Source organism: Anopheles aquasalis, chromosome 3, assembly GCF_943734665.1.
Source record: "Anopheles aquasalis chromosome 3, idAnoAquaMG_Q_19, whole genome shotgun sequence".
Classification (NCBI taxonomy): domain Eukaryota; kingdom Metazoa; phylum Arthropoda; class Insecta; order Diptera; family Culicidae; genus Anopheles; species Anopheles aquasalis.
Genome location: NC_064878.1, coordinates 21,885,298 through 21,911,713, shown reverse-complemented (window position 1 = coordinate 21,911,713; position 26,416 = coordinate 21,885,298). Strand labels below are relative to the sequence as shown.

At 48.1% G+C, this 26,416-nt stretch overlaps 1 protein-coding gene across 1 annotated transcript in view; it reads right to left on the bottom strand.

The window, feature by feature from the left end:
• Nucleotides 1-26,416, bottom strand: part of LOC126577387 (Ig-like and fibronectin type-III domain-containing protein 1) — a 101,469-nt gene that overhangs the window by 72,988 nt on the left and 2,065 nt on the right. Inside the window, exon 3 of the mRNA XM_050238973.1 lies at nt 8,875-9,038. The gene's annotated coding sequence lies outside the window, so the exon portion shown is untranslated. The remainder of the gene's footprint in view (nt 1-8,874; nt 9,039-26,416) is intronic.

Below are 26,416 nucleotides of genomic sequence, written 5' to 3'. Positions count from 1 at the left end.
TCTCCAGTCCAGTACCCAGTGGAACTCTGCATGATGATGACGATTACACAAGATATATTGTGAAGTCTTTACTTTCATCCCGAAATTCAATTCGCAGAAGCTATATTCGAGCTCCGAATCCGAACGCAAAATCAATTGGAAATCAATTTAGCTATATTGATTTACGCGTAATGTCGTTTGTGGAGAGGCTTTCCCGGTCATCAAAACGTTGAAAGAAAAACAACCAAAAAAAGGGAAAACTCGCAAGACGAGCCACGAAAAGCTTACCGCCTATGCAAAGCAACCGCCCCATGAACGAGAGGGGCGGGGGGGGGGGGGAGGAGGTGGAAGCCTTTGCTATCAGACACTGAATACTACAGAGTGCAGCGATCCGTTTATGAAGTACTACCTGATTTAATCCTAACCTATCGTACCCGTATCGACCCCTTCAGCGCTGATCCCGGTGCCCAATTTGGGGCTTTTCCGTATTTTTTTTCTTCTCTGTTTTCCCTTTCATCTCTCCCCTGTCTGGGCAACGGTTTGCTGGTGGCTGCTTGACTAGAGCATGGTTCCGGTCCCGGGTGGTTTCTGGTGGTGGTGGTGGTGGTGGGTTCATGAAAATGGAAGAAAATGCTGCGTCGATCGAATGTTAAACCTCTGGCGGTATGAACCTTTTTTGGGAGGCAAATATTGATCTCCATCAAAAGCTGGGATACGCTCGACACGGCCGGTTTAAGGCAGAGGCAGAGGCTCAATTTCTAAGAGGAAGATACAGTTGATGTTCGGTTTATTGGTGGTTTGGAAGTCTGTAGTCTTTCATTCAGTTCATTTGAAAGATTTTATACAAGAGATGTTTTTCATTAAGCGATTATGGAAGAAAATATCTTCTACACAAAACAAATAAAAAGGAAACAAGCTAAACATAAAAGAACAAATTGAAGATCAGATAACAATTAAGATGAGTAAAAAGAGATGAATCGAAATTATACAATAATTTAATAGCTTATAAACTTATAAACAGCATTCATCAAAAGGAGCGCAACAGTCGATGAGAGTGTGAATTATAATATTGCAGAGGGAGCCGTAAATAAAGTGTAATAATAAGTACAAATCCATTGAAGCAATAATAATAAAACAGTCAATACTGAATTGTCCTTTTTAGAAGAAGATGGCGGGCCATCATCATCATCATCATCATCATAATGAATAACACTGTAAATTGTAAAACCAAAACGAAAGATGACATAAAAACGAAAATGTAAAGAAGAAAATGTTCCATCTCGTAATCGAATAGATAGCAAAACACGACAACAATTAATTGAAAGCGAATCAACACACAAAAGATTTGCCGAAAATGGGCGAAAGAGATTGCATTGAATCTTTTGGTTAACAAATGGCCTTCACCGAAAAGCATCATTTGCAAATTGCCATTAGCCGAGTCCGAGTGCTCGCTTAACAATCTTTCCTAAAAGATTCCATTCCACCCTCAACGGACCTCACACCTCTCGAAAGCCCTTAACCCCCACCCTCCGCGCCCAGCGGCCAGCCTGGTGTAACATAAATATGGGCCGGTGGCTGGTGTAAGCGAAGCATGATTGATAATTTCTCATTATGAAACACCGTGCGGCCGTACATCACGCGCTGGAAAATGGAGCCAACAGGCGGTTAACGGTTTGCTTGTCATTAAAATTGGCCAACCGCCGGGCTCTCTTTCGGGGAGTTCGGTTGCTTTGTGGAGCGGGAAATCTGAGAACGCGGCATCATCATGGCATCGCTCTAGACTCTGTGGCACACCTTTTTACAGCCACGACCCACAATAGATTCTCGCTCAAGCGCCACCCTGTCCCCCCGGAGGAGGTGCTGATGATGTTGATGATGATGATGATGATGATGGTGATGGTGACGGCAGTGGCGGCTGGGCGGAGGTCGAATGTCATGCCCTGCCGCGCGCGCGCCCGTACCAAAAAGCAGGAAACGTTCGGCGGAAAACTCATAAAACCTTATCGTAAGGGCAACACCAAATTTCACGACCCACTCACCCACCCACCCACCTTAGGGGCGATTGGTAGGTAGTGGTTTTGAGGAGCGACGTTACGTGGCGTATTTATGTATGGGCGGGTTGGACCCGGGAAACGGGAAGGAAGACGAAGCGACGCGATACGCAAACAATTGTCACTCACGACGCACCGATGGCCGGGCGAGGCGCTATCCGGCCACGTCTCCTGGTCGCGACAACGTTCTCGAGGCCAAGACGAACCCTTCGGAGGGAGCTGTTGTCCCCCGAGTGGTGCTCCGAGTGTTCCCGCGGGCTGTTGACTTCAAAATGGGAATAGAAATGATTGAATATAGATTGGGTGTCGACCCTTTCTGGCGATTAGCTTTGGGCAGGAGCGGAAGCATAACCTTTCCAAGGGTTCCAATTTTATTACTTTCCAAGACCACTTCAGGCACCCCCTTCGCCCCCTCGATACTCGATCCTGGCATGAAGGGGGGGGGGGGGGGGGTTGGTGCGTTCCGGCGATTGTGCTGATGTGTTGAGGACTTTTGCGTGGGCCCAAAAGGTAATCAAAAGCCACTTTTCGCCGGGATAACAACGGGCAACCCAAAGGAAGTGGATTTATCGCCCTTGCCAGCCAGCCTTTAGCAGCTTCTTCTTTTACTTCTTTCTTTTTTTTGCGGAGGGCTCAGCATCCCTTCCTTCGAGCAGAATTTCTTTAATCCAATTCCGGATGAAGTGGAAGCTGCAGGAAGAAACTTCTGTTCGTTCGACAAGGCGTCACTGTTGCATGCTTTATCATAAATTTAAATTCATTAACCATTCAGCACACACAGCGCAGCTCATGCTGAGTGATCGGTTAGAATTCTTAGGAGGAGGTGTATCGATAAAACGACCAAAAAGGGAGTATTCAGCTCAACCGTTTCGAACTGATTCGTGGGCGCCAACCAAAGCATAACTTCATTTCACTCTAAAGTGATTAAAGCTCTCCCGCACCGTTACCGCAGGGAGAAGCAGATAATTCGTTTTGATCCGTTCCACAAGAATCGCCGCCTGAATGACAACATTTGCGACATTTTCCACCGAATCGCTCAAGAACCCACGAGCTGCCGCTTCCACGGAATTGTGCTGTGCGGTTGCGCGGTGCTCGGCACCATTACCGTGAAAACTGATTTAATTTGCCGCCTCATAAACGGTTTCACGCACGCATCATTTGCATTTTAATTTGGGGCTCATCGCACCGCATAATCGAAACAGGCGCGAAAACGGCATCCCCCCTGGTGTCCATATTTTCGAATTGTAATTAAAGGATTCCACGATTATTTTTTTTCGCTGTAGTCTCCCTCGGTATAATGACAAATCAGGGTTGCCAGGGGAGTGTCATCATTACCCCGAGGTCCAGGACCAGAAATCGATGAAGTGGGCTGCAGATGAAGGGATTAATGCTCACGCGAGCTCATTAATCACCATCATCAGGCCAACAGCAGCGTTTGGTCGTTGGTAAGTAAATCCTTTTTTCGGTTCCGTGGTGGTCGGTGGAGAATCCTGCACCATTGGAATCGAGGATTGGGGATTGATTTTCGATTGCTGCACCGAGACTTCAAACGATCGCTTTGCGCTCGCCCTGAGCTGGCAGCGATAAACATTAATGAGTTGTGCGGTTTTATTGACATGTCGACGCCGTTGGAGGGGGCGGTTTACTGATGGGAGGGAGTCGGGGGAAGAGAATTGTACCCGAGTCGAGGGTTATACATTTCAATCAATTGGAACAATTTTCGCTCAACAAATATTTGATCCCGGTCACCGTTTATTATTGTCACCGGATTCGTAGGGCAATAAACACTTGCGTTTAATGAATTTAACTGCAACATGTTAATGTTGCAGTGTGTTTCCTGTTCCGTGTTCGCTATTTTGATGGTGCGCATTGCAAATGGGGTGTGAATTAATTTGTTCGATTTACAAGATTTGATTGCATTGTTTCGTTTATGGCAAAAAAACCTTTGAATGATGCACACATAATGGAGAACCATTTTTAATCAATTCAAAATCTCATTTCATTTGAACCTGATCAATTTTATTCTCATTTACTCTATTAACAAGAAAAAAACATCGTCAATTTTGAATAAAAGTTGAGTACACAACCAAAACACAACCGAGAAATAACAGCGTACCGAATAACAACGCAGTGTGTAAGAGTTGAGCAAACAATAGTTTTCAGACGATTCAAAGCACCAGACATTATGCACAAGATGGCACATTATTGTGAAGGTATTAAATAAAAAATGTTATTTAAAATGTAAATTGAGAAAATAACCTAATAGTTCATATAGAAGGTGAAATGTTGCAACGAACTGACTAAACAGTGGTCTTCTTTTTTAGAAAGTGTTTAAAGACAAATTCCTGTTCCCCACACAACCATAACATAAAGTAAGTGTGGCTTTAAGTGAAAATAACATTTTTCATCCGGAAGAAATATGATTGGCTATTTGCAAAAAACCCCCAAAAGTTGAATAATTACTGAACGTGTAAACTCTCAATTCAGTATTAATTTAAGAATCTTTACTCGCTCAAAATATGCTCACAAATCGATGACGATTGCCATTCGCTTCTCATTAAAATCATCGAAAAGGCAACGGTACGGCTCTACGAAAACGCTCGAACACCGCATAGAGCCATTTGCAGCCATTCGAATGGCCCTCCTACAGGCACACCTCCTTTCCCATGTCGAGCTCCAACAAATGAATTCCCTTAAGGATTTCCTAATTTCCCGAAAATCCAATCAGTAAATGAGCATCGGCCACCAAACGATTGTAAAACAATGGCCCCCGGGCGATTGGACTAGAATGCAGGAATGGAGGTCCACGCTGGTTGCTCCATAGGAACAATCCGAGTTAGCACGCTCCACCGGATGCTGCTGCTGGCTGCTGCGGTACCGGTCCTATCATCGTCTCTTTTATGGCACTCAAATGCTGATGATGCGACAATAAAATTGTATTCTGTCGACGGGTGTTTAGAGAGGGAGTGAGGGAGGGAAGCAATTCGTGTAAAGTGCACAACCTGCCATTGCAATCGGAACCGGTTTATTGCGTAGCAACAGCAGCAGCAGCAGGGAGCAGCAGGTGGGAGGAGGCCCAACACCACCGCACTGATTTTACAGCTTGAGAACGGTTTAAAGACGCATCCACTTGCGCACCTTACCGTCGGTGACGGAAACGACACTAAAGACGATGATGATGATGATGATAATAGCAGGTGATGATGGTGGTTGCGCGGTGTGTGCGGTTATCATTCGTCTCCTAGGTGAGCACCCGACCTCCAGGACATGTGGGTGCACAGCATGCCAAGGTGCGCTCTAGAGTTTAAAGCATTTCTCCATCCCTCAACCCCCTAAATCACCGGTTACGATGGTAAAGACGTTCCCCCGGGGTGGGATGGGGGGAGGATGGAATGCTCGCTCAAGGGAACAACCTGATACCTAGCGGAATGTGAAAGGCAGATAACACTGCTCGCAGCTCGCAATGCATCAGGTGAACGTCCAACCAGGCCGAGCTCAAGCAACGCGCGATTTCGGGCTGATGCCTGCTGCTGCTGATATGCGATTTCGATTCCAAAGGTAAGCGATCGAACAGGTGGTGGTGGTGGTTTGTGGCCGCGAGAAGATGGCAACCAACACGGAGTACAGTACCCAAGGTGCACGATCTCATGCCGAGAAGCGAATGTTAGGAGGTGAGCGAACAATTTGGATTACTTCATCCCCGAAGCACGAGGGTGGGGGTTGCAAGTCATCGTTCTTTAATTTAGTGACTGTGTGGACATCCATAAGCTCGCGACCATAATAATAGTAAGAATAATACTAATAACAATCATCATCACTTCCTCTCCCTCGAGTGCTTCCACGCACCGTCTATCAAAAAACGCGAGGGGATTAATCGACCATCTCGGTAAGGGGGGGGGGGGGGGGGATGCTGGTGACCGGCAGCCAACGACCCGCAGACCGACCTAACCTTCAGCCACATTTAACACCCCCCCCCCCCTCCCGCTGGCACTTGTGGTGCCTTCTTCTGCGTCCGTCTATTTTTAGCGCTCGATGAAGTAATCGACGGTCAAAGAAGCGTCAGATCACATCTCCTCACGCAATCACTTGGAGGACACAAAAGCCTCAAGAATGACAGCAAACAGTCGCCCAAAAAAAAGTGTACGAAAAGTGAAGAAACAGACGAAAAACTAAAGATCTTCAAATAAAAGAACAACGTCTCTCTCTCTCTCTCTCTGTCTGTCTCTCGTCCTCATTAGTGGCTGGCTAAATGGTTGGTGCGTTGGCATGCTACTCGCTCCCTGGAGAGCCTTTTCGATGCCAGCTGCCACCGTTAAAACGCATTTGATTATGGTTTCATTGTTGCATACACGCGCGTAACCTCTTCCCATTCGGCGCCATCGTCCGTCGGCTTTGTATCCGGCGGAAGATTTAAATGGAATTAAAAGACATCACGCGACCACAACATGCACGCGCGCGCACACGCATGGGGGGCACACGATGCGATTATGTTTCATTAATTTACAAGTTCACTGCTAAACGCGCCCATAATTACATAATGCTGCTGCTGCCGTTGGTGGTGCTGCTGAGTGTGCGATTCCATGCGGCTGTTAAGGGGGCCACCACAATCGCTTTCCCATGTGAAAACAGGGGGTGGCAGGCATCGGGTTGGGGGTGCTTTCAGTGGGTGCTTCAACAATTTATGATTGCACTTCCCGCGTACCAGAAACCTCTTCCCCACCAGTCCGCCAGTCGCCGTCTGGCACGAACTGGCATGCGAACATTACGCGCTTGAATGCGTGTGAAGTGTGTGGGTGGGTGGTTGCGTGTGCAACCCCTTGGCAAGCACCCTCCAGCCCCCCAAAAACCACTACATATCAGTCATGTATTAGGCACGTGGGGAAAAACTTGTACAACAACACGCGCCCCACGGTGCCGGTCATTGGACGATCGCCTGAAGCGGAATGAACCGAAACACTGTTGCAACGCGCCGCAACTATTGCCAAAACCTCTAAAATACTTGTTGCCTTTTCCATAACCGCACATTTTTTGCAAATGAATTTTCTACGGACTTTTAGGGCGCTTTTCGGGATAAAATGGTGTGCAAGCAAGAGTGTGCAAAAAAGTCAATAGAAAAGTAGCATGTTTATGCTCCGTGTGGCTTTATTGTGAGCATAAATAACTGGAAACACAATGCGAGCAACAGGATTTCCCTTTAAAAGTTAAATCCCAAATGAAAATTCCATCGCAAAATGGCATCGCAACCCCGGGCATAATGGAAAAGGGCCGCCTCTCGAGCCACTTTGGAATGGAAACCCATCGCTCCCCCTCCCCCCCCCCCCTTTCTGGAATAGGGCACAAGCGAAGACCACTTCCACTCCAGGATGTTTCATTACAAAACAGCTGCAACTCGCAGCAATACCAACGACACCGCTACGGTGGAAAATTGCGGAAAATACAAACAAATGTTGGCTCACTCGCTGAGCTCCTCCCTCATTGCATTCTCCACCCTCTCCTGCACCTGGAAAAGGGTTAGTAATCATTTTTATTTCCCCAAACGCGCGCGTATGTGTGACCCTTTTTCCCATTAAACGCACGGGAACCGTTGGCTCTAGACTGGAGCTGACTGACTGACTCACTGGTGATGATGGGGCCATGATGGTGGTCATGATGAAACGTTCAACTCCAGTGCCCCTCCCAACGCACACGCTTAAATGCTCTGGGACTGTTAATTAAAGTCTATTACTTTTCGTAGCCACCAGTTCCGCAGCATCATAAACCACCAGGCCACACCAGCAGCACCAGCAGCGCCAGCATCCCTGGTACACCACAACACATCATGGACTGCAGCGGAAAGCAGAAAAGGGCCATGCGTGAGTGTCTGTGGGAAAATGTAAAAAAAAGGAATCCGGTGCGGAGGATTTTCCACAGACGCGTGTTTTGTGTGGAAATTACTGCTGTGTGCGGCCAATGGTTAGTATATTTTCCAAGCTGCTTCTTCTGTCCTGCTGGCTTCCTGGTTTCCAGCTCGTGATTTAGCGAGGATATGAAACCGAACGCGCGCGCGCTCCAACGGTCACTGGCCAGGAACAACAACAAACGCACAGACGCCTCTTTGATGCCAGCAAGCACTCCGTTCTTTGAATAAAAATTCGTCGGAAAACATAAACCCCCAATAAACAGGAAAAAAAAGAGAAACATAACAAAACGGCTTATGCTCACATTAAGGTGGATCACAATCTGCTTCGTGCTCACCGGGATGGAATAATCGAAAGTCACCGAACCCGCTGCCGACGCTGCTGGCGCATAAATCCGTGGCAGCCGCACGGATCGCACGGTGTGGCCGTCTCGCCGGTGGGTGGAGGGGATGTTTTCGTGTTTCCCTTTTTGTTTTTTAGCCGGTCGGTGTCGATGGCTTTGGGTAACTTTCAATTTCTAGGTGCGTTAGATTGCATTGGCCCCGCCGATTTGCGTTGAATTATTGTCATGCACCGATGGACCTCAGGCCCGACGTCGTCCAACGTTGAAAGTGAGCCACGGAAAGGGTTTTAATTTTGAAGAAGAAAAAAAGAAACCTTCCGTCCGGAAGTTCCTTTCTCACTTCTCTTATCCTCGCATATGTTTCCGAACTGGGGGTCGTTGCACAAATTATCGCTGCGCATTGCACCTGGAAAGTGGCAGCGAAACAAAAAAAAAGGGAAAACGAAAACCGAAAATGTGCCCCGCACACTAATTTCGCAGTCGAGCATAAGGGCGGCGATAGTGGATACCGCTATTCATCATGTTTAACGACGTTATAGTCCTGTACAAATGGCGGTGCCTTTTGGTGTGTAAAAAATCACTCAATTTTCTGAGTCTGACTTACCCGGCCCGGATCCTTTCGGATGGTATTGATTTCGGCTGCTACCGTGTTTCGTTTGGCACGGATCTGGCACACTCACGCTCTTCGACGATTGATTCACCGAAATTGATAATTCTACGTTTTTGTTTTCCCGTACGTTTCAACCACTGGGACGCATCAGCTGGTGGCTGGAAAATAGGAAAAGAGAGAGAAAAAAAAAATGATGATAGAGTAAGTAACAGTGGGAAAACCCGATAATGAATGCGTTTGCGACGCGTTGAAACGTAACAGATGGTCTCACGGGACGAGAGCATAGCGTATAGCGTGCGTAATCAATTATGAGAAGCATCCGATTGGTTGGACTGAATGGAATTAAAAATATTTATTTTTTACGATTGATTAGTTCACTATATTTTATCATAATTATCGTTTTAATTTCGAAGTAGTTGTGGTACTAGCGTAAATAATTATTGGAAAATGGAAAATCAAATAAACTGTCGATTTGTTTTCATATTTTCTTTTTTTATCCTCTAGTGATTTTGCAATAATATGAATAATATTTAGATTACTTTCCAAAGGAGCAACCAAATAATATTGCATGTTTTAATAATTATGCCGTTGTTTGAACTATTTAACTTGTTACCCATTTGAGGTAAAGGCCAATAAACGCTAAAAACCTAAACCTTGTAAAGAGGAATGTTAAAGGACATCATCGGCAATGATTAGTTGATATCTTACTCCACACTTATTTTTATAGAGATTGTTTATAGAACGGTTACCGAAAAATTCAGTTCATATAATTTTCCTAAAAACGAGTATGAAAACTGTTTCATTTCAAACAGATTGATAATCGTAAAATTTTAATTTGCTCCCTTTGTTTCTTTCTCAATCGCAATGAAGTCTGCAGATGAAAATGTAGGATGAAACAGGCTCTCGTTTTCCTTGTTTCATAATTCAGATTTTCCTCATTTCACAATTCAAACGTCCTTGAATTGATTCCCTTCATCCGTTCCACTGCATTACGAACAGAAAAAAACTGCATTTAGCTCAGCGAATGACGAATGGAAATTCTCTCCACAGCTCCCTATTTTAAAGTCGATTAGAAAAGTATCCCGACCGAATGCACGCCCCAACGAGGCACGCGCCAAGCTGCAACGGCGATCAATGCAGCGTCCATACGCCACAGGTCATGAAACGATAACTAGCTACTAAATTGTGGCAATTAATTATACATTCGCCGCCGGCCCCTCCAGGCTCCACAATCCAACCGATTGAGAAGCGAGAGCAACGAGGTTGCAGTTGTTGATGGAGGATCTTTATCCATACGTCGTCGAATCTTAAGTCGCCAGAACGGTTGCGTCTGACTTTGAGTCTGAGTGGAACTGTAGCACGCCGAACAAAGAACGGCCAGAAAATGGATGGTGGTAAGGGTGGATTGTGCATATTTATGCACTCTAATGGTTACCCTAGCGCATGAACTTTGAGCGGTATAAATGTAAAACTGGTCAAACTACTGGCCTGAGCAACGCAAAGATCGAGGGATAAGCCATTCGCTGGTTGATTATACCCGCTTTGCCCCCTCGCTGGTGCCGCGTATATCCTTCCTTCCTTTCACTTCGCTTTTGCTTCACAATACTCGGTATCGGTACTCTCGGTGCGATTTTCATGCAATCGCACGATGCAGAACCAGAGGGTACTTTTCAGAAAACGGGTAAAAGTCGATCCAGACAACTACAACAACAGAACAACAACAAAAAAAAGGGTTCAAATCCTGCTACTCAACTCTACTCGCATCATCCTCGATGTCGGACTCGCTCGCTCAACGGGAACAATGGCGAGAGCTTGGCAAACTGTAGCCTGCGATCTGGGATGGGACCTGCAACCTCAACTCTCGACTCTCCGGCTGGCCCGGGTTCCTGTTTCACATGAACACAGCTTTCATGAGATGCACTCGAACGAGCGTACCGTGCACTAATGCATCCTTCCATCCTTCAACCTCTCCCATGCGTCATCTAGCGGAGAAGTTAAAAGCAAAGCTACTCCCGACCGACCGGAGCGGACCAACCAAAAATGACCAACAATCGTGCTGCTGCTGCTGCTGACCGGTTGGTTCCAATGAAAAGGGCACAAAAACTGCATCGTCCTTGTGCTTCCTGGAAGCATCCTGGCGACCTCCATGACCGTGTCCGTGACGACGCACGACGAATGTCCTTAAGCGACTGTCTGGATGCTAATTTAATTAAAACGGTTTGGCTTTATCGGATGCACTTGTTCTACGCTTCGTTCGCATCGTTGCTCAGTGAAAGAGGAGAATCGGGATCCCAGGACCACCCATTGACCTGAAATCCGATCTTCTCTCCGCTGCATCCTAGTAGGAGAGAGTACGGAAGAGCCATGCGCCCACCCACCCCAGGCGCCCTCCCTAGGGATCTGCAGCTTGTGTAATGGAAGTGTGAAAATGGCCACCGGATGCTCGGGCGGCGCTTCGCTCTCCCGGATCGCTCGCTTCGGTACAAAGTAGCAACAGTAACAAGGTCAAAGGTTAATTGGTACCCCCGGGGGGTTGACGGAGCCGAAGGAGAAAAAAAAAATCCAGGAGACGATCCAGCGCTCGCCAGCGATCCAGCGGCACTCTGCCTAGGGTTGAACTTCTTTCATTATTATTATTCCAACGTTTGCTCCATCTTTCACTCGGATCTTTGCGCCCCGTTTTTTGTGTCTGGAATTCTGGAGCTCAGCCTGGAGGGCCCCAAGCGAATCGAGCGAAACAGATAAAGTGAAGCAGAGCAGCAAAAAAAAGGACCCCTGGCCCACTACCACCAGAGCAGAGCAGAGCGAGAGCCTTAACTGCGTGCCTGCCTCTTGCATATTGATGCCGTTGTTTTGCGAGTGAGACACTTCTTTTTGTCGTGATTTATCCCGCGGGCGGAGAGCGGAAACGGTAGCAAACGGTTAAATGCTCATCCATGTTTGGCGCGTTATGATCTTTTCGCTCTCCGCCGTGCGTTTCGGTTCAGTGACCACCAGCGAAAGGGACCACCGTGCAGCAGCGAGGAATTCAATTTGTGCTCTTCGGCTTGGGCTCGTTTCTTTTGGTTTGTTACGGTTTCTTTTTTTTCCCTCAAGGATATCCTACAACAATTCCCAGGCGCAACAGGATTGTGGGGAAATCTTATGGGTACGAAAGGGTGAGAAGAAAGGAAAGAAACAATTTGCGAAGAATAAATTAAAAATATGCTTCGCAGACGAGTAAAAGCCGCTGAGCTGAAGGGTTGTGGTAGTGTGGTAAAAATGAGTGAAGGGAGTTCACAAGAAATACTTTAAGATTTGCTACACTCTAGACCGGAGCTTAGAGGAACAAGTTGATAATTTAAGACCTGTGTCCGAAAATTGTTTAGCAGCTGGTAAGTTAATAATGTTACCAGAGACTGATTAAATTTCTGGTGCTAATTTATCGCATGTAACGCTTCAAGAACGTATTACAATGATTCCTTTATGTTCCCTAATTGGGAACCTTTGATAGGAATATGATGATGATAACGATAAAGTTAAATTAATTGTGCATTGGATTGTATTCTCAAATAAAATAGAAGAACATGTCCATGACTCGCAGCAGGATGATCAATAACTGGAGCTAATGTCTAATCAATAACCTATTTCAAGATGCTTCAAATAGTACATTCTCTGCTTCTACTTTAATGCTGCCATGAATTATAGCGTAAGATTGATTGCTTTCCCTAACTATGCAACGCCACTAACTCTAAGAATTGAAATGCCTTTCGTAAGATACATTCTATGATCCAATACCTTTCCTAGAGAAAAAGACTGCCGGAGCAATCGTTCCAGTTTCCGCAGCATGAAGAAAGAGGAGAGTGAACTAGAACTATCAATTGTTTAGTCCAGTATGCTTTAGAAGCTTATACAACCATATGCAAAAGCTACACCAGAAGCTCTTTTACTTCGATTTTCCCGCTCCCCTTCGAATTCTCCTTCCATTCCAGCATCCTCCAACTGCCGGATGTTTCGTTGCTTTTACTCCATCAGAAATACTCGGTAACATTCCAATGTTTGTTCCTTCGTTTGGTAGATCAGGTTGGGCGGATAGTTTGGCAGAAGAAAACTTTGTCGGTAAACCAGACTCCCACACCTGGTTTGGTCTGGTTGGCTGGTTGTGTGGTCACATTATGTATTTATGGAGATGGCCTGAGCTAGATGGCCACGCTTGGTTGGTTGTCCTGCACCTGCACCCCATCCAAAAAGACCGTCGGTGTAGGTCAGCATTAAATTAATTCGTTCTTTCGGGGCAGAAAAGCTTGACGTATCTGCCCCGCACAGGTAGTCCCTACTCTCTCTGTCTCTCTCTCCCCATGACCCCTTCAATGTTCCCCCACCCCCACAAACCATGGCTGCCAGCGATGGTGAACAGAGGGATTCACAAGATTCGGTACGAAACGTAGACGCCGCCGTACCGTAGCGAAGTATCCTTTAAGACAGCATCGCTATGGGGAGATTGCTTCATTCCGGTAGCGACGCTCCGATGCTCCCTCCGGGGGAACCAAGGAGTGTAAGAACACACCCTCGAGAAGGATAGCGTCCGGTAGCACCACTGACAACGACGACGACGACGACGACGACGACGACGACGTTGATTCATGCTCACTGTACCGTGAACCGGTGGGTGGTCTGGTGGTCGATAGGGAAGCAGTCGGCTGCTACACTATGGAAGAGGAGAAAACGGACGCAAAAAATTGGACTGCCCACACTCAAACAGGCACACAATCTCCCATTGCGGAGTAGGAGTTTGGGGCCGGAGAAAAAAAAAGCCGAGAGCTCAAGATGGTGCTCCTCCACCATCCCACCCCCCAACACACCCATGGGCCCATGTACCAAGGATCGTTATCTATCATCATTTTCTTTGTTTCATTGAGTGGATTTCCCGGTTACGCCAACTTTCGGACTTCCGTAAATGACACTTCCATCGTACCGGAACCGAGGCAGGAAATGCGGAAAATGGAGCCGCGGAGTGAGTGAGAGGGAGAGTCTGGGAGGCCGTGTGCTGCCACCACCTGCCCACCGTAACGCTCTCCGTGGTTCATTTGGTCCATGGCGATGGGGCCCGTAGACACTCCGGATGGTTGGCCACAGGCGGTCGGTCGGTATTACCTTTTGCAGCTCCATGACAGGCGACGGTCATGGTGGTGCTGGACGAAATGGAAATGTCAACTGAATCGCCGGCCGACCGAACCCGAACCGCCCTCGCAACAGATCCGTCGTTGCATAATTTAATTTTTCCCCCCAGCTTTCTCCTTCACTCCAGCCGAGCATCAGCAGCAGCATCGGCAGCCAGCAGCCAGTAGTAGAGCAACCAGTAGAACCACAGCTCTCCTATCTCTGTCCTATCTCTCGCATCGCATCCTTTTTTTCCCGAGGAAAAGGCGTACGCCAACTTTTCCTCTTCTTCAGCTGCTGCGCCAGGATACGAGGAGCGCACCGGAAAGGCCGGCCAGCACAGAGGCCACCGGTCATCATCATCCGCCTGTTGACCACACCACACCGGCCCGTGTATGGGGTTGGTTTAACACCGAGGTGGTTTCAAATTTATTAAGGTAAAAGCGAATCATAACCTCACACCGGGGCGTGCGTACCCGTTGTGAGGTTATTAAGGCAGGACGCGTTCCTCTAAACGAGGACGCGCACACGCTAGTGCCCTTCTGCAGTTGATGGTTTTCTGAGGGATTTTTCTCCGTTTTCCTCCCTTGCTTTTTGTTTTAACCTGCTCCTCCTCCTCCAGTTCGCTGCCCTTTTGCTGGCACGATTATAACCCCTGAGAGCAGAAAAGCGGATGGAAAATCTACTTAGCCCCAACGGCTTGCAGCTGACCAGCACGGGACGGGGGTTAGGCCCCCCATTCTCCTTCTTCTCCGCTCCACCGAATGCTTTGTAAGGACTGAAAGCTTATCGCATTAAATTATGTGGCTCAACTCGTTGATTACTAGTAGTGGCGCGGCGCCACCGACTGCTTAATGATGACGGTAACCGGAAGGTACCGGAAGGCACCGTGGCAGAATGGACGCAAATCATTTTTTATGTTAATCATATCTGTGGCAGAAAGCCGGGCGGTGGAGGGCGGTAAAGGGACTTGGGACTCTGGTTTTTCTTCCCCTTTTTGCTTTGAAGCGACGCGGATAAGAGAGAGAGAGATTAATTCAATCGAATTCACTCGACTCATTCATCATCGGCCGATTATGTTGCAATTCGCAACGCAGCGGAGGATTCCGATGGCTGGGCTTCGCTTGTGGAATTGATCAGTTCTTAGGACGTTCCGACCAGTTGCAGACATTGACATTACAGTCGAGAAACGGCTGCTTTTTATTCAATTTGTGGACTGAAAATTGCATTATCTTCTGACAGATATCCTTCTTAATTATTGGACAAGAAAAGACGTCGACTTCCAAGACATGATCCCCGCAGAACGCAAGCGATAAGCCATCTATCGCTCTCTCTCTCTCTCTCTCTCTCTCTCTCTCTCTCTCTCTCTCTCTCTCTGCCTTATCGCGTCTCGAGTGCAGTCCCACCAAAGGGCATCCCTTGCTCTCACCAGACGCGCTTGTCTCGAGCATATGCGATGATAAATGGAAATCGTTAGCCAGTTTATTAGCAAACACTTCCTTCCCCCCGGACTGGAGGAAGGTGGGCGAGATAAATGATGAGCCATCATTAGTTTGTACTTTTTATGCTGATTGATAGATTCATCCGATCTTGGTATGAAGCTGCAGTGGCGGCGACACTCCATGGGGTCCATGCGGTATATCTCTCTTGAGCTCCACCAGAGGCCCGATATCGTCCCAATGAATTAGCAAAACTGGTTCAGAAGCACCCGGTGGTGGGTGGAATTGAAACGGTTGATTAATCTCAGCCCCTCACTCCCTCGAGCCCTCGCGTCTCATATGCAGCCGGAACCATTAATCAAACACGAGACCAGCCAACGTTTTGATGCCATTTGGAGCACAATCAATTACTCTGGTACTGCACACTGGATCTAATGCGAGGTTTAAAGGTGTGTGGCCCACGAGTTATCAGAGGAAGTTACAGGCATGTGCAGTGAGAAGAGAGGGACGGAGAGAGAGATGAATTCCATTATTCCCTGACCGTGAACTTCAAGAACGATTTTTGAAAAAAAAACTAACCCAAAAACAAAACTGCAACAAAACTAAAAAAAAAACCTGCACTGCTCACTTGACAAAACCTTTCACTTGGAAATGTTTTAAGAAGCGACAGCACGTTTCGTAAGATGATCTCGCTTCTTCCCTTCTTGCAGGTTCCTTGCAGAACCTCCAACCCGAAGTTGGATAGTATTCCGAAAGCATCAACAGCGCAAGAACAGGAACAGGTCACCTGCTGGCAGAACCTGTTGGTTTGCCACAGTCCCCCCCCCCCTCCTCCCCAACCCCTTAACAGACACCGCACGCCAATACCATATGATTATGAATCTCATCGCTGGTCCTCGCGCGTCCGCCGACCTTCGAGAATCCGAAAAACCGCGCAGAAAACAAAATTATAAACTCCCCCCGACGATCCGACCACATCGTGCCGCACACACGCGCACGCACGCACGCACACCACACATATGGCCACATCCCGGGGGACCGGTTCGTCGAAACGCTCGCCGCCCGAAGGGTCACTGAACCGAGGCGATGGGGATGGCGCACGGTGACGGCTAAAGTTCTTGCCAAACCGGCCCGGTTTCCTCCCGGTACAGAACCCTGATGACCCTCTGTGTGTTGTGTGGCTGTGCTGTTTAGTTGCTTCGGACGTCTGGAGACTGCGCCAGAATCCAGAATCCAAAACAGCAACGAGCACTTCCATGGAGTTCGGTCTTAATATTTGTAAGACTTCCTTTAATTCAGATTCGACTCCGGTGTACCTCATTGCAGGTCATTTGGCAGTCTATAGAACCCAAGGTGACGTGGTGACGAATTGTCTCGCACCAACCTCAGCCCGACGGGATAACGGGACCCAGAAGGTCCAAATAAATGTCGTTGTCACCGACCGTAAAGACGTAATAGGGCGGACCAAGGAGCGGAAAGTCCAGAATTCAAAGTGCCGAAACACGCTCCGTAACATGCCATTCGCGTATTCAAAATTATGCTAATCAGCGAGAGACACACCATCAAGTCGTCCGCCGGCCAAGTATGCCGAGATTAACTTACTTATGCTCGTGTTAGGTGTTCGGCGGTGTTGTTGAGAAAGCTTCTTTTGGGACCCGGGACAGGGATGCGGGGAGAAGGGCTCACCGTAGGACAGCGAAAATTAAAGGCAAAACTTTATACCCTGACGACTCCGGTACTGGCGCGTTTCGAAAATGGCGCCAGTGAACTTAATTGCCAGCGAACCCCCGGCCGGGAGCGTCCTGCTCGACTTGCTCCAGAGAATCGCGAGCTCGAGCAGGGGAGAATCAAAGTATGTTCGGAACAATCTGAGCCAAGGAAGAAGGAGCGAAGAAAAAACTGGTGATTTCGCGCCGAGGGCCGCTAATTCCTGTTCGTTTCGTTGATAATTTGGTTGGCTGATTACGCGCCTTGTTCCCCGCAACACCAGCTGCCAGCTGCAAACACAGTGTCTTTGCGCTGTGCTTTGCTTTTGCATTTGGCTGACACCAAGGATTGGCGCATTAGGTGCCAGCAAATATACCGAATACATTGACATTGGCAAGTGAATTGGTGGCGGCATATTGCGCGTCGTCGGAACATTCTCGCTCACGCCGAAGAATCGTCCAAAGTTGTAATGAAGAAAGCACTCCCGACGCTAACAGAAAAAATCCACTTTTTTCCCTGTTTTTCCCCCAAACATTCACGCGAATAAACGGATGACATAACGTGCGTGGACCGAGGGGGTGATAATATGCAGCCGAACTCGAGCTGGAAGACTTTTTCGGTGGAAAGTCTGTTTGCTAAGCAGCCGGTGTTGTGTCACGCAAGAGCTGCGAAAACATCTTAAAATCCCCCGCAAAGCTTCTCATTAAAAGCAACCGAAGCGTTACTACGCTAAACAAACCAAACACAGACGCACACCACACCTCGCTCCGGTGTCTAGGTCTTCCTAATCTACCGTGAACCCACAGCAGCAGCACCCGTGGTAACGTCCTTCGCTATTTTCGCGCGATGGTCGGTGGTGGTGACAGGTGGAGGAAACAGATCTTATCTCTCTCACTCGCTCTCTCTCCCTCTCTCAGCACAAAAAAAAATGTATGCGACACGCATCGTCGATCTATGCGGTAAGTTATGATGGATTCAATTAACGAGTAAGGATGCCACACTGCACACTCGTTGTTGTTGTTGCTGCAGACGCACCGCGTCATCGGTGTTTCCGCGGAAACACGTAGCCACAGAAGAAGCCGCATCGCTTATCGGTTTGCCGCAAAATGTTGGTTAACCATGGTGTTGGTCGCGTAACTTTGCTTATTAGTCCGTCTGGCCGATGGATTGAGCGAGCGCCGGTCGTTTGCCGGTTGTGATTGACATCCACGTGCGCCTAACTTTGCTTGCCATTGCTTTACTGATTAGCTGGAAAGCACACAACAACACAAAACACACTCCAAGTATTTAACAATATCCTCGTTGTGTCCTTAGTCGGCGCAGTAACTGTTGCTGCTCAGGTGAGGCGTTGCAGAATTATGAAGAGTGGATATATGATTTTGAACATTGTTTCTTCATTTTGTCAAGCTTATGGTTTTAATAGTATCTATATAGTTTACTAATGTTGACATTTTTCAATAGTATATTGTCTATTATTGAGAATATACAGGGTGCGCCATCTGGAGCTTACCTATTTAAAAGTTGAATAGCTCCCCCAATTTTCAACCGATTTTAGCAAATTTACAAGATTTTTTTAGATTAGACTATGCCATTTATTGATAATTTGATACGAAATATAGTATCTTTTTCAATGTAAAAAAAGGAAATAAAATATGTTTTCCTTCATTCCACACACAAAAAGTGACCTTTTCCATTGTATTTAACATTTTGCATTGTATTTAACAACATTTAGGGAGTTATTTTTGCAATTTCTGCTCTAATATTTACCGGTCAAATCCGGTGAACAAGGAGTCCGTTCCATGGCACGACTACAGCTTTCACTTTTTAACGATTATTTTCAATATAAATTGCGACAATTTCTACCCGATATTTTAACGCGAAGTGATCCATTACTAAAATGGCATAGACTTACGTTACAGAATCTGGCCTACTTGTCCTAATTGGTTGAAAAATGCCAGCGTTATTCAACTTTTAAAAAAGTAAGCTCCAGATGCCGCTCCCTTTAAGTTTGTTAAAAAATTGAGTCTATTAATAGTTCACATGTGTTCTTTGACAAGTGTTCAAAATATATGTAAAAGAGAAGGTTTGAACAGATTTTTATACACACTATATGCCCACCAACCAATCTCTTTAAAATCTAAAACCCATTTTCCACTCCACTCTATCTTAAATCCACACCGGAACCTCGCATGGACCGTTCCGATATGAAAAAGTCTATCCCAAAATGTCCTTATGATGCTATGTCAGGTCAGAACATCACCCTCTCTCCACTCACAGCCAAAAAAAAACCCATCTCGAAGAGCACATCGTCAACACATCATCAACTGGCCGGCCGGCTGGTTGGCTGGCTGGCTGGCTGGCTGGCTGGCTGGCATGGCAGGGCCCTGGCTCAGGAAGCGAACCTAACGAAACATCCTGTGCTCTAACGCGTTCGGGGTGTGCGCAACACATCCTCCCACCTGATGATCATTATCACCATCACCAACATCAAGGTTGCTCCTTGATCCCCGAAGCAAAAGCTAAACGGACGTCGACAACGACGACGACGACGACGACGACGACGACGATGGGGCCAACTTCCTTCACCATCTTCTTGTCCACCGGACTCCAGCAGCTAGGGGTCGCATCCTTTCCGTTTATCTAGCGAACCGCACGGAACACGGAACGGTTTGACTTCTTTAAGGGGCCGAGAAGGTGAATGGGGAAGAAAGAAGAGTCCGATCCGCGTTCCTGTTCATACTCCTCGAGCAGTCCTGTGCGATGATGTTGGCTTCTGGATGGACGAACATTGGAGCGCCCAGGTACCAGACACCAGGTGGGAAGGGAAACCAGAACTGAATCTGTGGCTGAATTGTGTGGATGGCCGCCGAGAAGAAGAAACCATACGGCCATGTTTGCGCTCAGCTTGATGACTTCAAAAGTGGCCGTCATCTTGAGCATTTGAAACGCAAACGCGTCAGTCGATAACACCGGACCGACGACCAGGTCTGGTGACTCCAGGAGGGCAAAAGGCGAAAGGAAGATACCCCATTGGTGGCCTTGGAAGAGTTCAAGCCCACCAGAGCCAGCTGGAATGATGATTCAGCTTTTCGGCTACAAGACATTGACGAAACCACCACTCCATCGCCGCCATCCGGCCAGGTCCACCTTCTGCAAACTTCTGGCATACACCGGTAACCCGGCAGGTCTCCCGGAGTCTCGTTAGAACACATGAGGAGGCTCCTGTGGTCGATTCGTTGGATGTAGCCAATCAGCAGCAGCAGACACAAAGTACTGGCGGAGCTTAGAACTGTCATGTCGAGTAATGCTGCTCCATCACGTCGCGCGATACAAATCGTACATTGCGCAACCGGAACCAACCCGTGTGTGTAAGGGGGAGGGGCCTCTCGGGAACGCAGAAAGCACCCACCCGCCCGTAACATCATGTAATCACCGTGAAGGCAAATTGAACTTGAACTTCACGTCCACGAAGGTGGAGCGCGAACTCCCAAAAGCAAAGGCTAGGCCACCCTGAATGAGTTCAGGGCCCAGGATGATGCCAGTTGAGCTGCCATTCGATACACCATACGCCTCGCCTCCGTTTCGCGCCTTTGGATCTGGTCCAAAAACCAACGATGATTATACAATTTATTGGAAAGTCTGCGTGCGTGCGTGAACGCTCCCTGTAGGGGTAACTACACTCGCAAACGCGCGCAAACCAGTTGGTACCACCTAAAGCGGTGGTGGGATGGGACCGTGAAGCCGCCCACGGTGAAGCTTCCCGGACCGGGCCGCGATCGCACTCCGGTACGCAAGTGATTCGATTAACCTTGAACACGAGCGCAAACAGCGCACAAAGAAGGACAGAGAGTGCAAAGCATGAAACGTTTTCAGCAAAAGTGTAGCGAAAAGGCACGGACCAACAGCCCAACAGCTGGCACCGTGTCTCACGCATGTCACACACGTGGCGTGGCGTGGAGTGGAAACATGGAATCGGATAACGCAATCGATGGGAGTTAGCGAGCGTAGTATCCTCGTCACGCGATACCCAGAAAGAGAGAGAGAGAGAGAGCTTTAACCAATGACCGAGGTTCGCTGTCATCGTCGAGGGAGCAATCCGTGTGACAGCAGATGGAGACATCAGCATGGTGCAGGCTGATTGAATATCTCCCAGCACCGGAGGTTCCCTGCCCTGCCAGAGCCACGGGATTCAAATCGCATCCACTTTACCACCTCGCAACATTGACTGGATCCGGACCGGATGGGAGGTTGAGAAAAGTTTCTGTTTGACACAGCGATTCCCAAGGACACTTCCTTGTATCAGCAGAACATATAGCTCAATTCTCGTAAGCTCAAGTTGAAAGTCCAACTTCACAGCGACAGCGGACAGAGTGCACAGTACCCGAGTACCTAGGCGATAAAAATACAAGAGTTTTACTTCGTAACTTCTCAGAGCCCCTTGGATCTCCGGAGTTTGTTGAAGTCAAATCGGGCCAACCAGCCCGTCCAGCCGGCCCTGTTCATGTGAATGCGTGTGTGCGGTGTCTGTGTGTGGATGTGTCTTGTTTGAAACTGGTTTGGTCAGAATTTAATTATCGCATTTGCCAGAGCAAGCAACCTGGTTAGTCGACTTTTCAGCTTGGTCGGTCTAGCAAACCGGGAACGAGTGCTTCGTAGGAGGTGTGTGAGCGTACATGCTGCCGTACACCGTACCCCGTACCCGAGATCGAGAGGTGTGACCCCAAGTTTGTGGCTCTTGTGACCACTGGCACTTTGCAGCGTTCTGTACGGCTGTAGGCTTCCATTACGAGCCCACCGTCAGGGGCGTACTTCCGCGTTGGTGTTGGATTGGAATCATACGCGCTGCATGGACATTTGCTGCTGCAACTAGCTTCCAGAATCCAATTTATCTTGTGTATAGTGTGAATCAAATAAACACTACACTCAATAAACACAATACGTTCTGCTTGCTTCAAATCCCTATGAATCTAAGTAAAGTGAAACTCCTGACGTCCTTTGCAAATTATGAAATTACTTTTGCAGAAACTAGTGTAAGATCCTCAATGAACCTTCTTGTTTAGTTCCGCAGTCTGAAAAAGTTAAGGGAATTTCTCGTGAATTCACTTTCTCTCTTCTCAGTATAAGATCATTTCAAATCTGGATCGAATGTAATCAAATTCGAACACACATACTGTAACTAAAATGCCTCTTATTGCCCTGCCTATAGACCCTAATGAGGTAAATGTTATTGAGAATCAAGATTTACTCAACCTAGCCTCCATTGACTGAGCAATCAAATGCAACCCGATGCAGCAAAAGGCGCTAGCTGCTGTTAGTTGCACATGCTGCACCACCAGCTGCATCATCAAACATTCATCAGAAACAGATGCACTGCATATCGCTCCCATGCCATGCCCTGCTCCAGGGCACATCCTTATTGAACGTGTCTGTGTGTCAATCAGGACTCGTCGGCCAGCCCGCCAGTTGCAGAGTAGTTATTTGTTAATGTATTCCCGACTTCAAACGTCGATGTCGGTCTTGTCAATCGTCACACCGTATACCGGGCCGAACGGCCGAGTAGTTCCGAGTCGATCAAAAGAGCACATCGGCGCCACACGGTGACACATTCCACTAGACAAACATGGACACACCTCCTGCCACACGGTACAGTAGACCGTCACCACTTAACAGCAACAGCAGCAGTTCGGAGGTTTGGAAATTAGAATTGCCCACCTGTGACGGGGCCTGCTCTTCAGTTGCACCTTCAGGCCCTGATGTTGGCAGAAGTAAGCAAGCAGCAGCAAACATCCTCCAGCGCCAGCGAAACGTATCTGGCACGCGAATCCTTCTGGCACTACTCAAGATGAGGTGCTCACTCACGCTCGCCGTCATCATCGTCATCGTCGTCGTCGTCGCCGCCGATTGGCCTCTCACTCCATCCGTCTGATTGGGTGAAACCTTTGAACTTCGCCATCATCGTGCAGGTCCTACGGTCCATAGACTCGATCGATCGAACGACAAACTCAAACCGCCACCTCCCGCGCGATGATCACTCTTCGGTAATCAAAATTTCAATTCCAACAACCGAGGGGTGAAAGCAATTGGAGACGAATACGGATACGGTAGCTACCCCGGATATCCTCGCGCGAGGACGAGAGTAGTACATCATCTGTATCGATGCAAATAGAAGTTAGTTTCGATCTCTCATCCTCGTGCAGGCTCGTTAAGTGGAAAGAAAAATAAAACTCCCAGCCGTAGGGATGCTCTGAGAGGAAAGTAAATCAATCCCAAAGCCTAGCAGCACCCCCGCCCGGGGGCAGAGGAGCTTGGTTTGATTTCATCGAATTGTCTGATGATTCTGCGGATGAACCGGGTAGTGCCGTGGGTAGAGCTTTGCTAACGGCTCCCTCAGGATTTGCAGAAGGGCCAGATTGAAGTTTTGCTTTCCCTCCTGCCTTGACTACCCTCACGCACACATACGGACAGGCATACGCACGGTAGCGGATATTTCATCGCTTTCAATGCTGCGTTGCCTCGGCATTTATTTTTTTATTCTTTGTTGCCCTTAACGGAGTCCTGAAATCCCGAAAATCCACGTTCGTTTCCCGGAATCTGCCAACGGACAGACCTATACGTGCTGTTGCCTCTTCGTCGACCACAAGATTCGAGGCTTTTGCAACCCCGCATGACAACTGTGTCGCCATTACAATGATTAACACGCGCATTAGGAAGGGTTTTACAGCGGACATCCGCCAATCAATCAACGTCAATCAACGACTCGGAGGGGAGAACCAGGTTTCGGTGACCATTTAGGTATTGAAACGTTTGGTTTTTTCGGTTGTTTTGGGATAAACAAAACAAAAACAATCCCCCAAAATGTACTCCCGGACTTACGCACTTACGCAAAAGTGAAAAACGAATCCAGAGAGAAGACCAACAAGAAAGAGAGAGAAAAAAAACCGAAAAGAAACATTAGTGACCAGACCGAGGATGGAATCAGGACGGAACGTGATAAAACAGCTCATCGTTCAAACACACTCGGTACTGGGTCCTAGCGGTTCAGGCGGTTTCACCACGACCAGAGGCAGCGCCTCTGTCTGGCCAACTAATCCATCGATTAGCATCCATCCAACCATCATGGTGCTCCAACCTCCTACCGAAGGCTCGGATTAAGTGAATAAAATCGACAACCGATCGACAGCTCCTCGTTGGTTCCTCTGCTCTGCTCTGCTGCTAATCGGTTTCCCGGAAATCTCGTCTGTCACCGGAGATGCCGAACCGGAGAGAACACTCCACCCCCCCCCCCCCCCCCCCCCCCCGAATAGTCTGTTTCACCCGATAACAGGATTATCGGCACCATCAACATCGACGTTGCTTCAACTCCGATGTCTTGGTCGTTGTTTTCCACAGAATTCCAAGCCAGAAGAACATCGTGATTGTGGTAAGTGGCGACCATCCCGATTCATGTTGGTCAACCAACTGGAAACCAGTTCAAAGGTATGTAGACTCCTGGTCCTTATGGGATTCCTTTGGATTCTTCATTCCATTTAGCTCCATCGCGCACGCACGCGCGATTACACAACGCACCAAGAGTCGCACCAGGGGACATTGGAACAACGAAACAGGGAAGCAGAGCAACGTCTCCTCGCCCTTCCCCGACACGGTGCTCGATCGATTAGGTTGTTGTTTGTTGTGAAACACTCTCGGAAGTCTCGGTAGCGCCCTCCGGAGACACGCACACGTGTCGATAGCCGTCGGCCATAAAAATACTCCAAGCCAATCTGACAAATGTGCAACAACGTGGTGACGTACCCAGAAGGGGAAGAGGATGGTTAGAGGATGGTACCAAACTTAACTCTATGCCCACCAAACACCCACGAGCCCTCCAGTGAGGTCCGCAATTCCGCGCGATATAATGATCGATATGATGGAAGGGAAGCGGGAAGAAAAGTGGCCAACAAATTCCACTCACCGTCATCAATAACAAATGGTCGCCCTTCGCTACATTGGTTAAGCTTCGAAGCGAAGTCCCCACCCATTGCCTCGCCAGGACTAAACACGCAGTTTATTGCTGCTACTCGTCTTCGTAAAAAAAAGGGAACTCGCCCAGTTGTCGAACGAGAGCACGCCGCGCATTTCCACGGAACACTTAAAAGTTAAAGAGCGAAGGCAAGCAAAGGAGATAAAAAAACAAAATACCAACAACGAAAGAAGAAAGCGAAGGAGCGACCGGAGCGGTCTTCAGTAACTCCCGGGATCAAGTGCTCAGTGAGCAAAGAACGAACGACGAAAAGGATGAACGAAGGACTTTATGGACGCGAAGCAGCAGTTAAAAAGGGAGCTGAAAGCGGTGCCGTAACATGCCTACAATAACATTAAAGATACGAGTTCCATGAAGTTGAAAATGAACGCGCTACTAGAAGCTGATAATGGCGAACAGTTCAACTTTAACATCGAATAGGCGCCACCAGACGAAACAAAACAACGAAATCTGGCAAAACAAACCGCGCATCATAATTATGTGTCCAATGATCCCGGTCTGGTTCCTGGGATGATGGCCAAGCAAGCAAGCAAGCAAGCAAGCAAGCAAGTGACGCATAATTAGTTCCGTTTAATTTACTGAACCAGCAGGCGCGAACCAAAATGGCGCAAGTGAGCTAGCCAGTGACCAACACGAAGCGCACGGTAGCGGATGCAAGGACAGCTGTCTCGTCTCTCTCGACTCCCCTACCAGGACGACCACGGCTACGTTTCCTGGTGGTGTCCGGTCTGTAACGCAGCATGTTTTATGATTAGCACCCAACAGGCCCTGATGATGGCCTGGTCAAAGCGAGCGAACGCTGACTGTGTGCTACGCTCGCTGACTAATTTGTGGCCCAAACATTATGGCATGGAGCGAGCCCATTTTTGAGGGGACCAGGGAGGTCCCACCGAGGAGCAGTGGCTACAGATTTACATACAGCATTGTAGTAGCATTATTGTTTGAGGCACCTCCCCTCCAACGTCCTCCTTTTTAGCAGCCATCATTAATAATTCATTAGTGAAGCCGTGCTGCTGCTGTTGCATCTTCGGTTGTGCCCGTGGAAGGCGCCAAGGTTTGTGTTGTTTTCGCGGGCTACGAAACCGCCAACGAAAAAACAGATTTTTCCACCCCGCGTCCGACCAGCCCCGTGAAGAGGCATCACTTTGATGTTGAGCGCCTTTGGGAGCGGGAATGGTAATGAAATTTATAGTACTCTCCACAGCCAGGGCCTGGCACGCGACTCATACTA